The following is a 19179-nucleotide window of genomic DNA, read 5'->3' as shown; positions in this document are numbered from 1 at the left end:
GTGTGTGTGTGTGTGTGTGTGTGTGTGTGTGTGTGTGTGTGTGTGTGTGTGTGTGTGTGTGTGTGTGTGTGTGTGCGTGCTATATATTAAAGTTTTTTTTCACTTAGTTATAAATTAAAATGAACTTGTCAAGAAATTAAATTCTTGCTTAATCCTTTATCTATGTGTAAGCAAACAAAACTAGCGCGTGAAGTATCTTCAACATCTAGGCTACTTGTATATAGAGGTCGATGTCTTAATAACCCATAATACAAAGCACACTTCCTTTCGGACGTGCGTAATGCTATGCATTATGCATAGCATTAATTAAACCGCGGTATACCAAGGTTAAATTAATGCAGAAATCATATATTTCCCATATACAAGTAGAGAAAGGTATCGCCATATTATTAAAATATTCTGGATCAGAGAGTTGTAGAAAGTTTTATTACTTGTTTATAAATTAAATTAATATATATGACTTCAGCATTCATCAACATTATCTCTTCTTGTCTGGCTTCCACTGATGAGACCTCAATAAAGGGCGAAACCGTTGGTTTTGCATATTAATACATAGCATGACGCACGTCTGAAAGGAAATATACTTTGCATTATGGGATACTAAGGCAATTGATGCGAAGTCATCAGCCTCTATACAAGTAGCCAGTTCGTGAATCTACTACATGCGCATACTCAGTTTGCTTACGCTTGCATAAAAGATTAAACAAGAATATAATTTCTTGACAAGTTTAATTTAGTATATATAGGAATAAGGAAAATATAAATAATGTTAGAATTATGACAGCTGGTTATTGATACAGAAAAACATACACTGATAAGAGTATATTGAAAGAAAAATGGGCATTTTTATTAAACTTGGTGAAATATACATTTGAAAGAATGGAAACAAAGGCCTGTTTACATATTACAAACATATATTACAAAGAAAAAATTATTTTTAACACGCGTATTTCAACAGGGGCAAATAATGCGAGGAGAATGAAGAAAAGGATGAGTCATGCTTCTAACAGAGGGAACATTACAAAGCATTATTACTTTCAGCTGTGTTTTCTGCTAAATGTAGTATACTGTCGTCTGCAATCCGGAAAAGGGGTATCAGTTGGGTTCACTCTTCGATGAATTCGGCTGCAGTAGTCTTCTTGGCTGTGGGTCTGGTTAATGGTGCTAGTGGCAGTGTCCAGGACATAAGCTAAAATCGCTTTGTTTCCAGGAGAGGTCAGGTGTGTTCCAAGGTACCCAAGACGTTTCAGAAGAACAGGTGCAAAAATGGCCGTTCATTGCTTTTTTTTTTTTTGCTATGAAGGTTTTCAGAGGTAGCTATTTGAAGGTTTTCGAGTTTAAGTTTTGAGTCAGGAGGTCTCCTATGATTCTTCTTCCTGTTCAGTTCCATGTAGGAAAAAGAAGGTAGTGACCAGTTGTGGGACTGGTTATCTTCCTGTCTGAGAACAGGGTTGCAGAGGTCAGTCAGGTCTCCTTTCTTGGGAATGAGTCTTGCTACCAACGTTGTAGCAGACTGTGGGAGTCCGTTAGACTCCCACTTCTTTTGATAAAGTGGTCCAAACTGATCCCAGAAAATGTGGAAAAACGTATGTAAATCATCCATTCCCGGGGATTTGTTTTTCGATACGGAGTTGTATATAGTTTTTAACTATCCTAGGGCAATTAATTCTTCTAGGCTTTTCTTTCAGTGGCTGAAGGTATTCTTTTGATTCCTCTCGGGAGTTCGTTCTCTAATAGTTTCATTAGAGGCTCCTGTGTTGCTTTATGTGGTCCGGTAGTACTGTGGTATTTCAAATATGATTGTATTTGGGTTTTTTGTGAAGCTGCCATCTTGCAAAGATGGCTGAGATGATAGTTTAACCATGACGTTTTTCTGTAAGAGAGAAGTTTGGTAGGAACATCTCATAAATTTATATATGTGTGCCACGATCTGAGCAGAGTACCTTTAGCTGTATATTCCATGTGTGTTTGTATAGCCTAAAGGATCGGCTAATATGATGGACTTTCTTCTGAGGAATGTAGGTTAAAAAAAGAAAGTGGATAAAAATCATAATGAAACTGATCCACTAGTAATAAAGAATTGTGAAGACGGATGTAAACATTTTCCAGGAAAATAAAAGACACTACGATGAAATCTCCCACTCCATATGTATGTGAGGATTGGCGCTCAAACCTACTGCAACTTTTCTCTCTCTCTCTCCACCTGATTTTCGTACTTCTCTGCATTGCTTCTCGTACTTCGTGTTGCCACTCTCGAACAGGGGATAAACACACACACACACACACACACACACACACACACACACACACACACACACACACACACACACACACACACACACACACACACACACACACACAGAGAGAGAGAGAGAGAGAGAGATGAAACTCTCATTAAAAAACTAGGAGACAAGTATCATGATAGTAATCTACAACTACAAAAATTATATCTTGCGAAAACTGTAGTGATATGAGTATAATGGAAAATAACGAAACTGAAATAATTTTAAATAAGCACTGAAACAGATTATGAATAATATTCGGATAGTTCATATGGGAATTTGAGGAAGAGATGACATAACAAGATAGTTGGAGAAGATAATGTTATGCCATGATTTTGTTAAGATTGAAAGATGCACGATGAAGTATCTAAATGCATCTGTTGGTCAACAAGAACGAAAATAAGTAGAAAATTTAATCTCGTGGCTTGGACACTAATAAACAAAGGAATTCGAAATTGTACGAATACCGAAAACGGATAAAAGGTGCACAGACTTCATTTATAAATGAGGATAAAGAACAGCGTTAAATGTACAAAATGAAGTCAGGTTAAAAAAAAAAAAGAAAAAAAAAGAAAAAAAAAGAACAAACATTAGAAAATGCAATATATATATATATATATATATATATATATATATATATATATATATATATATATATATATATATATATATATATATATATATATATATATATATATAGAGAGAGAGAGAGAGAGAGAGAGAGAGAGTAACGATTCTCTCAGGATCAATTGATTGATTACTTTCTCCTAGTATTCCAAGGCGACTTCATAAAATAATCCATCAATTAAATAGCAGAACTAAGATTAGTTTTGTGAGAAAAACAATCATCATCTCATGTTTTCTTTCCGCATTTTAAATTAGCAACTCATTTACATAGGTGCATCAAAATGGTGAAAGCAGCCATCGTCCACAGGTGGAATGGAATGAATCCATGCATTCCCAATTATTAGAACGTTCACTTTGCTTATTGCTCAGAATGCTGAAAAAGAATTCAATAATGTTATCTTCCGTATTAGCTCTTTAGAAAATTGTTTAATTTCTCGACTAGTTTTATGGTCAGATGACAATCTCATTAGTGTTCTGTGCAAATCAGTAAATATCTTCTCAATCTCTTGCTTCAAAATTGAAATATAAACAATAAGAAGCGTATTTTCAGCCTTGATAGCTGTCACATATGTTCTGAATTTTACAGACAGTTACATCATTCGGTTATTAATGTAGTCAAAGTGAAACTGTGACTGTATTAGCATTAAAGTGAAATCCTTTTCTATTCGTTTGACATAACGAACAAAAACATCTCCCATTTTTCATTCCTTTCATAGAAATAACGAAAAACTTCGCGTGCTGCATCTTATCTGATCCAGAACTGATAACCCAAAGGAAAACGCGTACAAAAATGTATTTTTGCTTTCAGACATATAACTTATGGTGGAGTATAATTGCACGTGAGAGTTTTGGAAGATCAAAAGAACAATAGTCGGAGCATTCGGTATCTGCAGACACGCATTATTTTACCAAATGGCTAAATCAACATTATATTGAACCAATGGAGCGGACTTCTCGTGTAATTGCAGCCATTAAGAATGGCCGCGTGACGCGTGTGTTCAATACAGAACGAGACATCAGGCTTTGCGGTGCTCTCATGTGACTCGTATGTACAAGAGAAGTCTTTTATTCGGCTTTCGGTATATAGAAATATTGGAGAAAATGGCTACTATTGCTTTTGGAAGTGCAGCTTTATCTTAATTTCTCTTTATTGCTATTTTTCTATTAAGAAGAAGAGATTTTTGAAGAGCCTAGTTCAGATGTGTAGCACACGTCGATTTTTTTTTTTTTAAACTGCCCTACCGAAGAAGCTATTAAATAGCTAATTCTGCAACAAATTTATGAGATTCTATTGGGTGAATACCAAACAGAATATTTAATGTCATATATTGATAATTCAATAAAACTTCCTTAAAATGTGCTCACATTAGAATTTTGTCATTTAAAAATAAATAATCGATAATGTTTTTCTCCTATGGTTCACGGTATATTGTGCCTATCAGCTAAACTTGTATCAGCCATTTGCTATCTTACATTAATATTTACTTGTTAGGGATATCAAATCATTGCCTTAATTAACAAGGAGTAAAAAAACACGAAAGCAACTACATTTATCTGATTGTAATATTCATTTTATTTTAGCTTTTTTTACCTTCTTTATGATCTTGATCTGAGATCAATTTTGAAATTGTTGATTTCAATATTATTATTCAGTTAACGCCTCTAATGATGAGTCCTAGGACTCATCATTAGAGGATCACTTCAAATGCACATAATCCCATCGTCTCTCTTTCTTTCTCGAAACTGATTCGTTCGCTGGTGATGCAATTGTACTTTGGGAAGTCTGTTCCATTTACCCACTCACCACTCAATACGAAAAAACAAAGTTCTCGCACGATGTCAAACTTTTATTGAACTTCCACGAGATAATCCCTCCTTTTCTGTCATGTGATGAAAAATATCGCCAATATCCATAGTGCAGTTTTTTTTTTTTTCAAATTAAAACTTTTATGAATATTTTAATGCACTTAATTATTCTTCCCAAACCTTCGGAATTTGAATCTTTTCTATAATAATAATAATAATAATAATAATCTATAACAGTTAATCTTAATTTGACGAACATCGATCATTTTAACATACTAACCGATTAAAAGATCTTGATTGAAAGAAATGTTTGCCTGCTTGATAGAATGGAGTAGCATACTCACTTTCCAATTATCAGGCCCTGAGTTCATATCCTATAGCGGGCATGAATGCTTGTGAATGTCTTTAGGCGGCAGACGAATGTCATCACCAGTTGTGAGACCACTCCACCCTGCTTTTTAGAGACCTGAAGGGCATGAATAAAAATGTTTGGTTTATACAGCTGGATTTCCAGTTAGATAAACTGGATTTCCAGTTTATCTAACTCATAATCTCTAATTTTTTCGTGGTTGGGATTCACATAAAAAATAACAAATTAAAAACTACGAAATTAATCAGGAACGAAAAAAAAAACCGAATACTACGAACCAATGAGGGAGAATTAAAGGAGTGAAACATATTCTGTCCGTTCCTTCTATGGCCAGCAAAAGAAGGTGCACAGCTGTTACTGGCTGCTTTTATGAAGTCCGTTCAGGCTAATGAATCTCATCTATAGTAGATGGACCTTTAGATAAACTGGATGAACTCAAGCCGCTCTCATAAAAATCCCAGTAAAAGCGGCACACCCTCCATTTTCTGGAAAATAGAATGGGCGAATGTTTTCATATCTTACAACCATTGCTAAATGTGAAATGTCAAAATATTGCGAAATATGTCGCAATGTCGGAAGCTAAAATACCTCATATTTCGATATTCCCCCCCCCCCCCATAACTGGAAAAGAACTGAAATTTCACAGGGACTCTGTGTGTTTCAACTTCCCGTTTTCCTATATTTTTCCGTAATCATAATAATGCGATCTTATTATCGCCTCCTAGTTGAAAGTGTAGACTTCAAATCTTCTGTATGTCGAACACGAACGAGAACAAACGTTCGTCCCGCTAAGCTACAGATGGAATCGTGAAATCATTGTTGCCATTTAAAGTACAAGCATTATGGGACATTCGTCTTGGTCAGTCAAACAAACGAACCTATTTTATTATTTTATAGGGCAGCAGTTTCATATTTTTCAAGATCTAAAGAGTACACAAGAGAGAATTGTGGGAACTGTCAGAATCTTGTCTTTCATGATATCACAGGGTGTAAATGCATAATCTCTCAATAGGAAGGATATGTTCTTGAGTTTCTTGATATTTAATTTCTCTGTCTGAATGCATTACAGTATATCTTGAAAATAGTCGCTCGGAAAGGCGTAATTAATTTAGCTCAAAGGCTGAGTTTTCGAATCCCTCATGAGATACACATGTTTTGTAAAAGTCTGGAGATGATCGCTTCTGATTTTCAGCGCATGTTTACTCAGAATGCATTTGCGTGCCATTGTTGTGACATAGCCATTAGTGATTTGCCAGCTCTATCCTGTTTCTCTCTATCCCCCCATAATACAGTAGTTTTATTTGTCGAATAAGACAGAAGTGGCGTCGTATTTCCATGGAGGCAATACATTCTATTTGCTCGTAGTAATCAGTGTGTGATACTTTGTTATTCCGAAATAATTTCCAATATTTCGTTTTTTGCTACAAGAATTTTGTTAATTGCAAATAAATGAAGTAATCACGTTAATGCTAATGGACGATATGGTGTGCGAAGATTGGCACTTTTAATCATTTTCTCACAATGCGAAGATCGCATCTCACTATTCGGAAGTAGCTCTGTTGTCAAAAAGATAAGTATTTAAGTTTGCTTTATCGAATTTTTAAAAACAAGGCAGTTTTAACGCGTGTGCACGCACGCACGCACACGCACGCACACACACACACACACACACACACACACACACACACACACACACACACACACACACACACACACACTATACTGTAAGAAAGCAGTCTAACAGATACAAACAAAATCTGTCATATCTTGCTTTAAATTGCTTTAAATTGATTCAATGCCTGAACACTTACTGCCTCATCCCAAAACACTCTCTATGCGAAAAAAAAAAAAAAGTTATACCTCAATCTCTCTTATGCACCATATTTTAGAACTTGTATAAAAATAGAGATTGTATTAAAAGTCATATATCTCAATCATATCACTCCTGCTCCGCTAAATAAACCAAACTCTGCAAATTGTATTGACTGAACTGATATCATAGTCACTGTTACATAGAGGCGATGCTGCCTTAGTTATCCGCCTTTGAACCATTTCCAAAAGTTGGCGTTCAATATACTGGTCAGAATATATGATTCCTTCCAATGCTTTACGAATTCAAATATTTCGAATACAATGTTTTGTAAAAGGGAAGAGCTCGTGTCTTTTGAGCAGCGCAAGCTAAAGCGACTCCAATGCCGAGGATTGCATTCTCATAAGCTCTGATCAATTTTCGATCAATTTTTTTCTTCTTCGGATATGAAATAAGGATGGTTCTTTCATATCCCCTATTTCTATTTATATAACGTTATCGAAACGAAGCTTCTGACTCTTCTTTTAATTATTACAAGATTTTGCTTTTGTATAGCTTCAAATTCATTCGTTCTTTTTTCTCTTCAGAGCTGCATGAACCATTAAGTAGGAATTGTTCTCTGTGTAGCCGCAATAGTTTTGCAAATGAATTTTCTTCTTAAAAATTGAGTTATCAAATGCAGTAGTAGCAGAAAAAAATATCTAAATTTATTTTTTTGCGGAAGTAGTTCTGTATGTTTGTGTTAGAGCATGTCACGTAATTATGCCGCCCTGAATATTTGTGCAATCACGTCACTTGCTGTCACCGGAAGCATTACACAACGCGCTAATTTCGTATGAGCTGCGTACCGGCTTCTTAATTACGTGTACTACGTGAGTCCTCTCGACTAGAAAGTATTAGATTCAGAGGAATGGTTTGCAGTTTATCATTACCAGCATTAGTTGGTCAACAAAACCCACATTTCATGCTAGCGGATGGCGGTGTACATCTTTAATTAAAACCACATCTCAAGTGCATCTTGACACGCCCTTATTAAATACCTCGCTGAAAGGTGTTTTCTGCGGCTGCTAAGCGAGCAGCGATGCCATTGAATGTTCAAAGATAACTCCTTCTTTTACATTTCCCTACGTTGTTTTGCTATATCAGTTAGTTTTAACTAAAACACTTTTACTAACTTTAGTATGGAGGTAAACGATGAAAGATATCGCAACACGTAGAGAGCTATCGGGTATGGTTGCCGAAATAAGTCACGCTAAAAAGTCACGAGTATACACTGAGTAGTAGACATACGTCAAGTAAGTGTGGTATATAGCTTCCCAAATGGAGTCATTAGCGTTTATGTGTCTTTCCGTGTTGGAATGCACGGCTATCACAAAAAACGCTAGCAAGCTGTAAAAGCAGTAGTGACGCTCATTTAAGCATTAAGTAATAATTTGGACGGTTCCTTTCTGTTGCAGTCAGAAATTATAGTGTTAGAATAATTCTCAGTGTTTTGGAAAATGGTCCAATACCTGGTAATATTTAGATTAAAACATCAAATACTGAGTAATGAATAAAAAGGTTTCCGGTTCTCTTTTGATGCATCTTTTTTTTTTTTTTTTTGCCTTTAACGAATCTTTTGGACAAGGTCAAATTCATTAGATTTCAGCTAATTATGTTACGGGCTACTTCAGAAATCTGAAGGTTCTTATGATTATGTGATAAAGTGCTATTGAAGTAGAGTTACTGGTCGTCACCGCCATTTTTCTACAAAACTTCATCCGATAAATGAACATCACGAGTGACTATCCTTCTGTTTATATAGCAAGTGAAAATAAGGGTTGTCAGTGCAATCTTACAAATGGCGCTCCATGCGAGAAGCATCTCAAGTGTCCCTTCTGTCTTTCAAAATACCCTTACGCTCCTCCCCTCCCCTCCAACTTTTTTTCATCATCCGCGATCGAATATTTTTCAGGTCAGTATTAATTAACTGTGATGTCTGTCACGATACCGGAAGTTACTATGGACCGGCGTCTCTAGCGAAAACCTCACTCGCCTGTCCCTAAGAGAGGTGTGCAGTGAATTTTTATACGCAATCACAACAAAATAATACTTTAAAAATATTTTCTCCGGTTACCTGATGACATAAAAGAAGAATTAATCGCCGAAGTACAATCAAAAGATTTTCGATACTAGAGAATGCGTATTTAGTGAAGAACTGCATCTCTAGGTAGTTTATAGTGAGAAAGAAGAAGCTTTAAACTAAAACAGTTTTCAAAGATCACATTTTTACTTAAAGACAAGCAATGAAATCATGACTATAACGGCGCTCTTTATTTCACTTTTGTAGATTGTGAACTGGATATGAACTCAAGTCACTCTTAGTTGGAATTCCGTTTTTTTGATTGCCTCACAGAGGCATAGGCATCTGATACCAAGAGAGAAACTGTTTAAATTACGGAAAGTGGAATAATCATTAATGATATAATTTTGAAAAACAGCTTCACTACTCTCGAAGGATCAACCAAAGATGTCTTCTCATTGGTCAACTATATACGCTAGCCATCAAACCTTTGTTACAAAAAAAAAAAAAAAAAAAAAAAAATCTCCAAACGAACTAGCTCAAGAGAACCACATCTGAAAATAAGCCTATCAGCTGATGACGTCACCATAATAATACGCAATGATGAAGAAGTTAAAGTAATTGACGCAACACAGATATAATTTGGCCCCTGAGGCTGGCACCTCAGGGGCCAAATTAAATTCTGCAAAATCCGCTGGCTTGTGAGAAGGCAGATAGAAGTCTAGAATTGATTATCCGATTAAATTTACCTGGCCAAATGAAGGAAAACAACAACTTTGGCAACACCCAAATATATAATACGCTGACTTGGACATAACTCCACAGCCGGTTTAAACATGTGAGAAGAAAATGGAATAGCATGAAAACCACCTCACTTAGAGGAAGAGTCCTAATCATCAACCAGATGACAGCGAGTGTCTTCTGGTACACCCTAAAAGTAATGATACTCCTGAAGACTTTCTCCATCACATTCAAAAGCAATCACACGTTTCCTCTGAAACAAAGCTAATCGGACAACTTACTTTGCACTATGCAAGTCACTCAATAGGGGAGGGCAAGGCCTGACCTCTCTCTCTCTCTCTCTTGAAAACAAGATTACATCTTTCAGTAACATCTTTCTCCTAAAGACACTCAGACCAATCATATTTATGCAACAACTTCGATCACATTATGAAGTCATCCAGCAGAGGACTTAAACTGTTCACAATCCTTCGAACGGCCAGTTCCTCCTAAAGTATCTCCTTTTTACAGAGAAGCTTTACGGGGTTGAAAAAATACAAAACCTCATTACACACTGACAGGATCAACAGAGTCAGCTGTGCTTACAGAACCACTGCTTTCAAACAGAAACATAACAAGTCTCACAACTGGCCAGCACTTTTCTTTTCCCTACATGGAACTGGGCAGGAACCTAGTTCCTGCCCAGAACCGAAAGTGAAAGACGTTCACATGCCTACCGCTGAACAACCCCAAAACAGAAACGCAATATCAGCAGATGCAAGCTGGCATCACAAAACCCTTTTCAGATATCATCACACCTCGGGGAATCCGAATTACTTCTGGAAACTACGTTGAGACCAGCTTTCATCTTGTATCATCTGAAGCGTCACTACCAATTCTTCGTTACAATTACAAGAAAATATACCACTTCCTCATGTCAGTCTCTCCAGCTTCACCCTTATCCCTCTCATCTGCACACCTAAACATGCCACCCAGATTTCAGTGGGAGGCATGTTTAGATCGCACATCCTGCCAACTCCTACTAACCGCCACAAATTTCAAATTAGAGTATAGGATTTGTGTCTCGTCTGCAACCACATACGTGGGTGGTCTGAAAACTTCTCGGCCTCGACAATAGATGGCAACACTATCGGCAAGATGTTTTTTTTCTAAGTTGGTACATCTGTCATAAGCATCCATGTGAAATTGCAAGTCATTCTATCAAGTAGTTTGTTTCATACAGCTGTCTGAAGCAAACGTGTTGTCTGTATCCCTTGAAATGGATAAAATTGAGTATCGTGCGGTTATAAAATTCTTTGTAAAAGAAAGTTTAACGCCAAAAGAAATTCATTTGAAGTTCATAAAAGTTTATGAGTACTCTTCTCCTTCGTTTTCGACAATTAAGAAATGGGCTGCCGAGTTTAAATGTGGATATACCAGCTCGAAGATGATCCACGTGAAGGACGTCCAAAAAGTGTAACAACGCCAGAAATCTTTGATCAAGTGCACGATATAGTATTGGATGACCGGCGAGTCAAAGAGCGTGAAATTGCTGAGACCATAGGCATTTCAAAAGAGAGTGTAGGATATATTTTGTATGAATATTTGCAAATGAAAAAGCTTTGCGCAAAATGAGTGCGAGCATGCTCACAGCAGATCAAAAACGCACTCGCATGAAAATCTCTGAACAGTGCTTGGAGCGTTTTAACAAGAATAACACTAATCTTGTGCGTCAATTTATTACTAGGGATGAGACTTGGATTCATCGTTACACACCAGAATCCAAACAGCAGTCAAAACAATGGACAGAAGCCGGTTGTTCAGAGCCGAAGAAGACAAAGTCATGGCATCGGTGTTTTGGGATGCTAAAGGTGTTTTCTTTATTAATTGTCTTGAAAAGGGTAAAGCAATAATCGGGGGAAATTATTCCGATCTTTTAACCAGACTAGACGAAAAAATTCGTGAGAAAAGACCCGGTTTGCAGAAGAAGAAAAAAAATCATCTTTCATAAGGACAATGCACCTGCCCACAAAGGTGTTTTGACAATGGGAAAATTAAGGGTTCTGCACTATGAATTGTTGGAATATCCACCCTATTCTCGAGATTTGGCTCCCTCTGACTTCTGTCTCTTCCCAAAACTAAAAATCTTCCTCGCTGGTCAGCGTTTTTCTTCGAATCAAGAGGTGATTGCAGCTGTAGAGGGGATATTTTTGGCAGGTCTTACTGAGAACGACTAAAGCGACGGGATAATGGCACTAGAACATCGCTGAAATAAATGTATTAGTTTTAAAGGGAATTATGTTGATAAGTAAAAATCCTGGTAAACGTTCACTTGCTAAGCTTTGTTTGAATTCTCTATGGGGAAGGCTTGGCATGAGAATGTTAAGAACTCAGACCCAGGTGATTTCCTCTTATGAAGACCTCGTAGAACTTTTTTTAGATAACAGTAAAGTTATCCAAGATGCCAGGTTAGTTTCAGAAGAGCAGATGATGGTTGCCTACTCTCCTATTGAAGGCACTGAGCCTGAAAATAGGAAAGGGAATGCTGTCATCTCCTCATTTGTAGCTGCCTACAGTAGGACAAAGTTATATAAGGTCATGGAACCTTTGCAAAGACGGCTTTTATACACAGATACTGATTCTGTCATTTTCATTGAAAAACCGGGCGATTACTCACCGTCCATTGGTTACTACCTTTGGGAGCTAGGTGGCGAACTCGACGGTGACTTTATTGTTGAGTTTGTTACCACAGACCCAAAATCTTATTCCTACAGAACGCGGGGGGGGGGGGTAAGATTGTGACCAAATGCAAAGGCATTACTTTAAATTCTCGCGCGGCCACAGAGATTAATCTGGAATCTATGATAGCAGCAGTAAGGGGTGAGTCACAAAACATCCAAATTCCTGTACCATTTTCTGCCCATAGAGACAAATGGAGCTGTCAACTCAAAACGACCTCCGTAACAAAAAGATTTGGATACACTTTTGCGAAGCGCATAGTGTCAACAGACACATGCACTTTTCCCTATGGGTATTTTAAAGGATAATTCCTTACACTCACATACCCCATAAGCAAAAGATGCCATCTATGGGACAGAAAACTAAACAAAATTCTATCTAGTAGGTAAAAATCCATGGTTGTTTCCCAACACGATAATTTGCAGTGTCGCCCTTCTCTTGTACATTTTTTTTTACATCAATGTTATTGTTACTATTATTCCACAATAGCTTTTTTTTTCCTTAGAATTAAAAAATAAAATTCGTCTTGGCATGATTACATGGTGACTGTGATAAAAAAATAAAATAAAAATAATAATAATAAAAAAAAAATGTTGACAAGGAGATTTTTTGATATTAAAAACAAGTATCTATTTGTTTTTATATGATCTCTGATTATATAAAAATAATCACAGTCTTATTATGTTATCATTATCGATATGTTCATACATCCATTAAATGCATAATTTCGGGAGCTACTCAGTCAGGAAAAACAACATTCGTGTTGTCTCTCATAGAACATTGTAAACAACTAATCAAACCACCACCGGAGCGAATCGTTTACTGTTACAGTGAAAATCAAGATAAATTTAAAAAATTTACCAATATAGAATTCGTGAATGGTTTGAAGTTACCTGAATTTGATTCTAATGTGAGAAATTTACTCATAATCGATGATTTGGTTCACCAGGCTAAGGACAGCACGGAAATAGCTGATGTATTCATAAAAGGTTCACATCACCGTAACCTCAGTGTCATTCTACTGACACAAAATTTATTCTGTAAAGGTACACATTTTCGTACAATTTCTCTCAATAGCCATTATGTTATTGCTTTTAAAAATCCCCGAGACTCTTTGCAGTTTTCTCATTTAGCTTCCCAAGTATTTCCAGGACAAACGAACGTGTTAGTTCAGATTTATAAAGATGCAACACGCGAACCCCATTCATATTTAGTTTTAGACTTTAGACAGGAAACACCTGATATTTTATGCTTAAGGTCACGGATCTTGCCAGGAGAAGAACTCAACACAGCGTTTATTCCCAAATGGCTGAGAGACTCAAACGATATGAATATCTCATCAAGTACTTATCTCATTCCTCTCCCAAACAGGCAAATGATGCTCTAAAACACTGCACCTCCCGCCAAATCACGACGCTCTGTGAAATCTGCAAAAATATTATATCTGGCAATATTCCACTAAAACATAATCAGAAGTCACGCCTACGAAGGTAAAAAAAATTGTAAGAGCACTAAGTAACAAATCGCTTCCCTTCATTACTAGAAGAAAACTGGTTTTACAGCACGGAGGAGCACTGTTCCCGTTATTAGGCAGTACCATTGTTCCTTTATTGACTTCACTTATTAGAAAATGAATATGTTTAAAAAATTTACACTTCTCCAATCACCAGAGGAGCGTGAACTTTACATACTCGACGACGAAATGAGCGCCATTTTAAAAATAAGAAATAAACATGCAGATGAAAAAGTAAAAGCATATTTAAATGCTTTTACTTTTTCTGCAAAAGTATTTAGGGTTGAAAAACCAATTGGCTCACACAGAAGGAGAGCAACAGGAACATAGAATACCACGTCCAGAACCTTTACTGAACAAACCAAATACCCAGAACCATTCCCATCAACCATCAACGTCAGCCAGTCCCAGTGAAGAAAATGCTTCCACTCTAATCCCTCCCCGCAAGAGAGCTCGAAGAAGGAGTACCAAATTCATCTCTCTATCTCCCCGAAAGCTGCGTGGGAATAAGAAATTGGTTTGGAAAAAATGGTAAGTGAAAAAAAACATTTTTTTTAAAAATTATTTTTTATTTTCAGTAAATGATCTGTAACAGCATTAGTTACTACAATATCATTTAACCACAAATCCTTAGAATAACATTTGCTAATAATATTTTGCATAGAAAGACCACGACATCTCAATATTAAAAAATATACACAATGCAAACCACACGCGACAGATTCCTTAGCTTGTACAGTTACAGAATTATAATGCCATTTATTAGTGTTAATATTTAGAAAGTTAACAATATCGTTTTCGGGTGGACGACCGAAGCTATCGAAAAAATCACCGTGTTTATCTTTAATATAGATAGCTTGCCAATGTTGTCCTGGCAACCAGGTCGGATCTGTGTTCACGACGAACATCGACTGTTGTTTTCTGATCGGATATTGTGGCAATTCATCACGTGCACAAACTCCTAAACCACTTTTCTCGTGGTGGGTTCTAACTCTAGTATGCTTACTAATTGTTCAGTGTTCATAGTCAAGTAACACAGAACAATCCTTTGTTACGGATAACGTACACTCAAATTCTGCATAAAGAACCACTGTGATGTTTTCAGGAAGAGGTTGAGCAAATTTAACTTCGAGTCGCACACTTCCTCTTCTTAACAGGCTGACATGGGGGGCAACGGCATTTTGATCTGGCGATAAGTCAAATCCATAGAAAACGTTTCCCTTTACGTATTCTTCATAAGAAATGTCATTACCACAGTCTCTGTTCCATTTACCTAGTGATGTGAACAGTGACATGTAACATCTGCTGTAATGCCTTTCTTTGAAGTTCGGAGTCAAAGGTTGTGAGGGATACTGAATACCATCAGCTGTCACTACAAGAAAATTCAGATTGAAATGATGAAAATTAAATGGATTTCTGTTGAAAGTACCATTAAATCCATCACTAGCGACTAGTCCAATAATTAATCTAGATGGTATTTCACCTAGATACAGATTGTCTCGTGTGGCATCCTTAGGAATCGAAAAATAAGACACTTGCACACGATTGATGGGATATATCATGTTTGACTTGTCTAATACAGACAGGTGAGCCAGTTGAATCTTTGAATTTATTTTGACTTTTCGGACAAAAAGTGTAGCCTCTTCAATTTGCACTTTAGCCTTAGAATCAGCATTTGCAGTCAGTAAACAAAATTCGGGAGAACTGCGAACCATACGAATACGAACAGTAACGTTATTGATCAAGTACCGGTCTTGATGCATGATGTCAGCGTGTATTCGCCCATGCATCTCGACACTTTTCGATTGGTTAATTCGAGCTTGTCGTCTACGCATCCCACATTCACTTTTGGTAAACATATCACTAACATTAGCCACATCATCTTTAACAAATAGTTCATTTGTCAGTTGACTGTTTTTAGCATCTCTGTCATAATTTAGTAGGTTTTCAATATAAGCCTTATAAGGATACGTGTCTGATGCCACATTCACTAGTTTATCTTGGAGAAAAAAGCCAATTTGACTGAACAGGGAATGGAAAAAATTATTCACAACACCAACTGAAGAATCTTCGATAGGTTTATTATCATTGTCAGTGATGCGCACACGAACACATAGGTATGATTTTCCCAAATCCAAGTATTCTTCAGATGTACCTGGTATGCAAAACTCCACAGGACCTCCACTGTCAGTACTGGATATTGGTTGGTAGTTGACATAAGAACTTTTTTCCACACACATGTTGACACGAGGGTGGGAAAAAAAATCTAACTCTGACATTATATCCTCAGCAAAAGATGTCATCTCGCTTGCGCTTTTTAGTATTCGTTTTTTTCTTCTTGCTTCCTTGACCTCTCTGAAGTAATCGACTCTGAGCCTTTTCAGCAATGGTTTTCCCAGCTTCTGATGCTCTGATTATAAAGGCTCGACGTACAGGTACCCCTTCCAATACATCTCCTATCATATGCTGACCGGCTTTTAAGGCTTGACGACCGACAAATTGAGCTGCAGGTTTTAAAAGTGGACTTAGAAAGGAGAAGGCACTTCTGAAAATGCTACCTAATCCGTACCTACGCTGTATTGGGGGGCCCGTAAACATTTGAGCCCCACCTGCCTGCAATGTGTAATATCTGAGATAATCAGTCATCCTTCACTTGTCGGAACTGTAATTTAACTATTGTCTTGTCACCACGAAAGTGGAACAACTCGCCGCTGTCAGAACGAATTTCAATGCTAATTGACTGAAATGTTTGTTTTCGTAACGGATAATAATCAGGTTGAGCAAAAACGAAGGAACACTTAGTGCTGCGCTGAACAACTCGTAACAATGGTGCACATGTATCACCAACTATCTGTTCTTGTATTAAATCAGAATAAACAAAATATGCGGCTACACCCTTCTTTATATCAACTGGATGTTTCCCTGTAATTGTACCTTTCAGTTTAACACCAATCTGATTAAAACCCAGTAGAAGACCCAAACCCGAGGCCTCCTTGGGAAACAAAAGGTTGTAATCTTTTGGGACAGTCAGAGAAATAGTGTTGTTTGGGTTCTTTTTTCCAGTAATCACAGAACTCACATCATACATTGCTTGAAGAAGTTCAGAGGGTGAATTGTAACTGCCATGGGGAATCTTGTACACTTTGTAAAATCCTTCTTTAGACTTTTCGAAAACTTTATTTCCTGTGATGTTGTTGTTGTCGATATTGTACGTATTATATTGTACCTCCTCCAATTGCACGTATTATATGAAACTCATCGTAACCGGAATCTATGTTATTAAATTCTCCCGGAAGATGAATTTCGGCAAGAGCAACTTCCCATTTACCTTTAAGTCTGATCTCGTGTGGTAATTCCACTTGAAATTTCGTTTGCGTGTTTGTAGGAAACATTTTCATACTGGCATTACTGGGAAGGGTTAAGTAAAACATCTTCGCTACGAACCCAAGAATTATATAATGAGGGATAACCGAGCCACTTTACAAAATACTGAAGCTTTCCTTTCTGTTTGTGCTGCTTAAGTACTTGTTCGATTAGATACACGTCTTCCGGAAGTTCATTGGGTATATATTAGCCTTTTGCAGTTGAGGTTCATAGAAAGTTCCCTCCACTATTTCTCCGTCCCGACTGCGAATTCTATATACTACAGGGTTTCTATTAATAACCTGAGCAATAGTAAACAATTATCGTGTCCAGTTACCCCAATACCCTTTTCTAAATTTGTGGGTATCATCACTTAAAACCACACTATCACCTACTTGAAATTTTGGTTTGGTAGTCTCCTCTTGGGTTCCATACAAATATTTCCAAACACGATCCTCGTTGTGAAGGTTAACTTGGGAAGGAGCCATACCGATAGTGCGGTGTGGTGTGAGGTTATAAGTATGTACAAGGCTCGGCAATACATTTGTATAACTTTTACTTTTAGTATACGTCATCCACTTGTAGATCTTGATCTCCATCTTGTCAAAAGTGTCCACCAATCACGACACGATTCCTTAACCACTAAAATCATCCTTCCCATTCAAAACAATAACGTCACTTATTTACAACTAACAAATGACGTCACTTATCTACATTTCATAACAACAAACATTCACGTCACGATTCCTTATCTTATCTTGATCTTCATCTTGTCAGAAGTGTCCACCAATCACGACACGATTCCTTATCTCTAATATATATTCCTTTCCATTCAAAACAATAACGTCACTTATTTACAACTAACAAATGACGTCACATATCTACATCTCATAACAACATGCACACCCACGTCACGATTCCTTATCTTATCTTGATCTTGTCAGAAGTGCCACCCATACTACTCCGGATGCTCGGCAGGCGTTATGGAAATTCTTTCTATTATAATAATAATAATAATAGGAAAGAATAAAATATGCCGGTGTTTAACACTTAAGAAAGGAGGAAGAAATAATTCAATTTGGCACTGAATATTATAAGTGATGTTAAAGCCAAAAGTTTTATTCTCGTAAGTTTAAGACCATTTCCAAAACATTTTGAAGTTTGAAAAAGCAAAAAAATTGTTTACTTGACTACACAACATCAGTGGATATGCATTATCCTTCTTTTAGTATTTATTCGTAAATACAATGATTTTTACTCTTTCTTTGGAGAGTGGTATGACACTAAGTACGTCTGGGTAAAAATATTTATGAAATGCATATTAGTTTGAAACACAAAAACAGACAAATACACACGAAGTCTGCTATAATACTTAACATTGCAGACTCTGTCATACATCAAGTCTGCAATAGGCAGGGTGATAGGCTCGCGGAGTCTAACGAAATTGTTCTGTTACCTGTAAGCGTTCACAAACATCGATGCCCAAGGTGGGATTCGAACGCATATTCTGTGTTTGTTGGAGAGTGGGTACATATGTACTCTGTCAACCAAGCGGACAAATGTACTTTAATTATATACCGAATGTAGTTAACTTTGTATTTACGTTAAGCCCGAAATCGGGGTCAGTTTTTCGAATTTCAGGCTTCAGTCAAGGGCGGACTGTAAAAATCTATATGCAATTCGAATTTCATCAAATCTGGTAGGTTCGAACTAAAATTTTTAGTCCAGGCAAACGGTCTAATATAAGTTTTGTTTTGTAGTTTTTTCCTGCATTTCTTTTTCTATGGAGTTTTCGTTAACAGTAATTTCAAAGGTAAATTACTTCTATCTGATTTCATGACGAAATTTGCAAAGTGGCAAACAAATAAAGATAAGTTACTTCGTTGG

The 19179-nt window shown here is 36.8% G+C and overlaps 1 protein-coding gene across 2 annotated transcripts in view; it reads right to left on the bottom strand.

Moving 5' to 3' along the window:
• Window positions 1-19179, bottom strand: part of LOC150101313 (ras-related protein Rab-22A-like) — a 377479-nt gene that overhangs the window by 198438 nt on the left and 159862 nt on the right. The window contains exon 1 of one of the 2 annotated variants that reach the window (XM_090400391.1): window positions 5060-5179. The exons of the other annotated variant lie outside the window; for it this stretch is intronic. The gene's annotated coding sequence lies outside the window, so the exon portion shown is untranslated. Of the gene's footprint in view, window positions 1-5059; window positions 5180-19179 lie in introns of those variants that run through there. 2 annotated transcript variants of the gene reach the window in all.

The sequence above is a fragment of the Typopeltis vanoorti genome, chromosome 11, assembly GCF_054136105.1.
Source record: "Typopeltis vanoorti isolate ZY-2024b chromosome 11, IOZ_Tvanoo_1.0, whole genome shotgun sequence".
Lineage (NCBI taxonomy): Eukaryota > Metazoa > Arthropoda > Arachnida > Uropygi > Thelyphonidae > Typopeltis > Typopeltis vanoorti.
The sequence above is the reverse complement of the archived record's forward strand: the minus strand, read 5'-3'. Positions and strand labels throughout refer to the sequence as shown.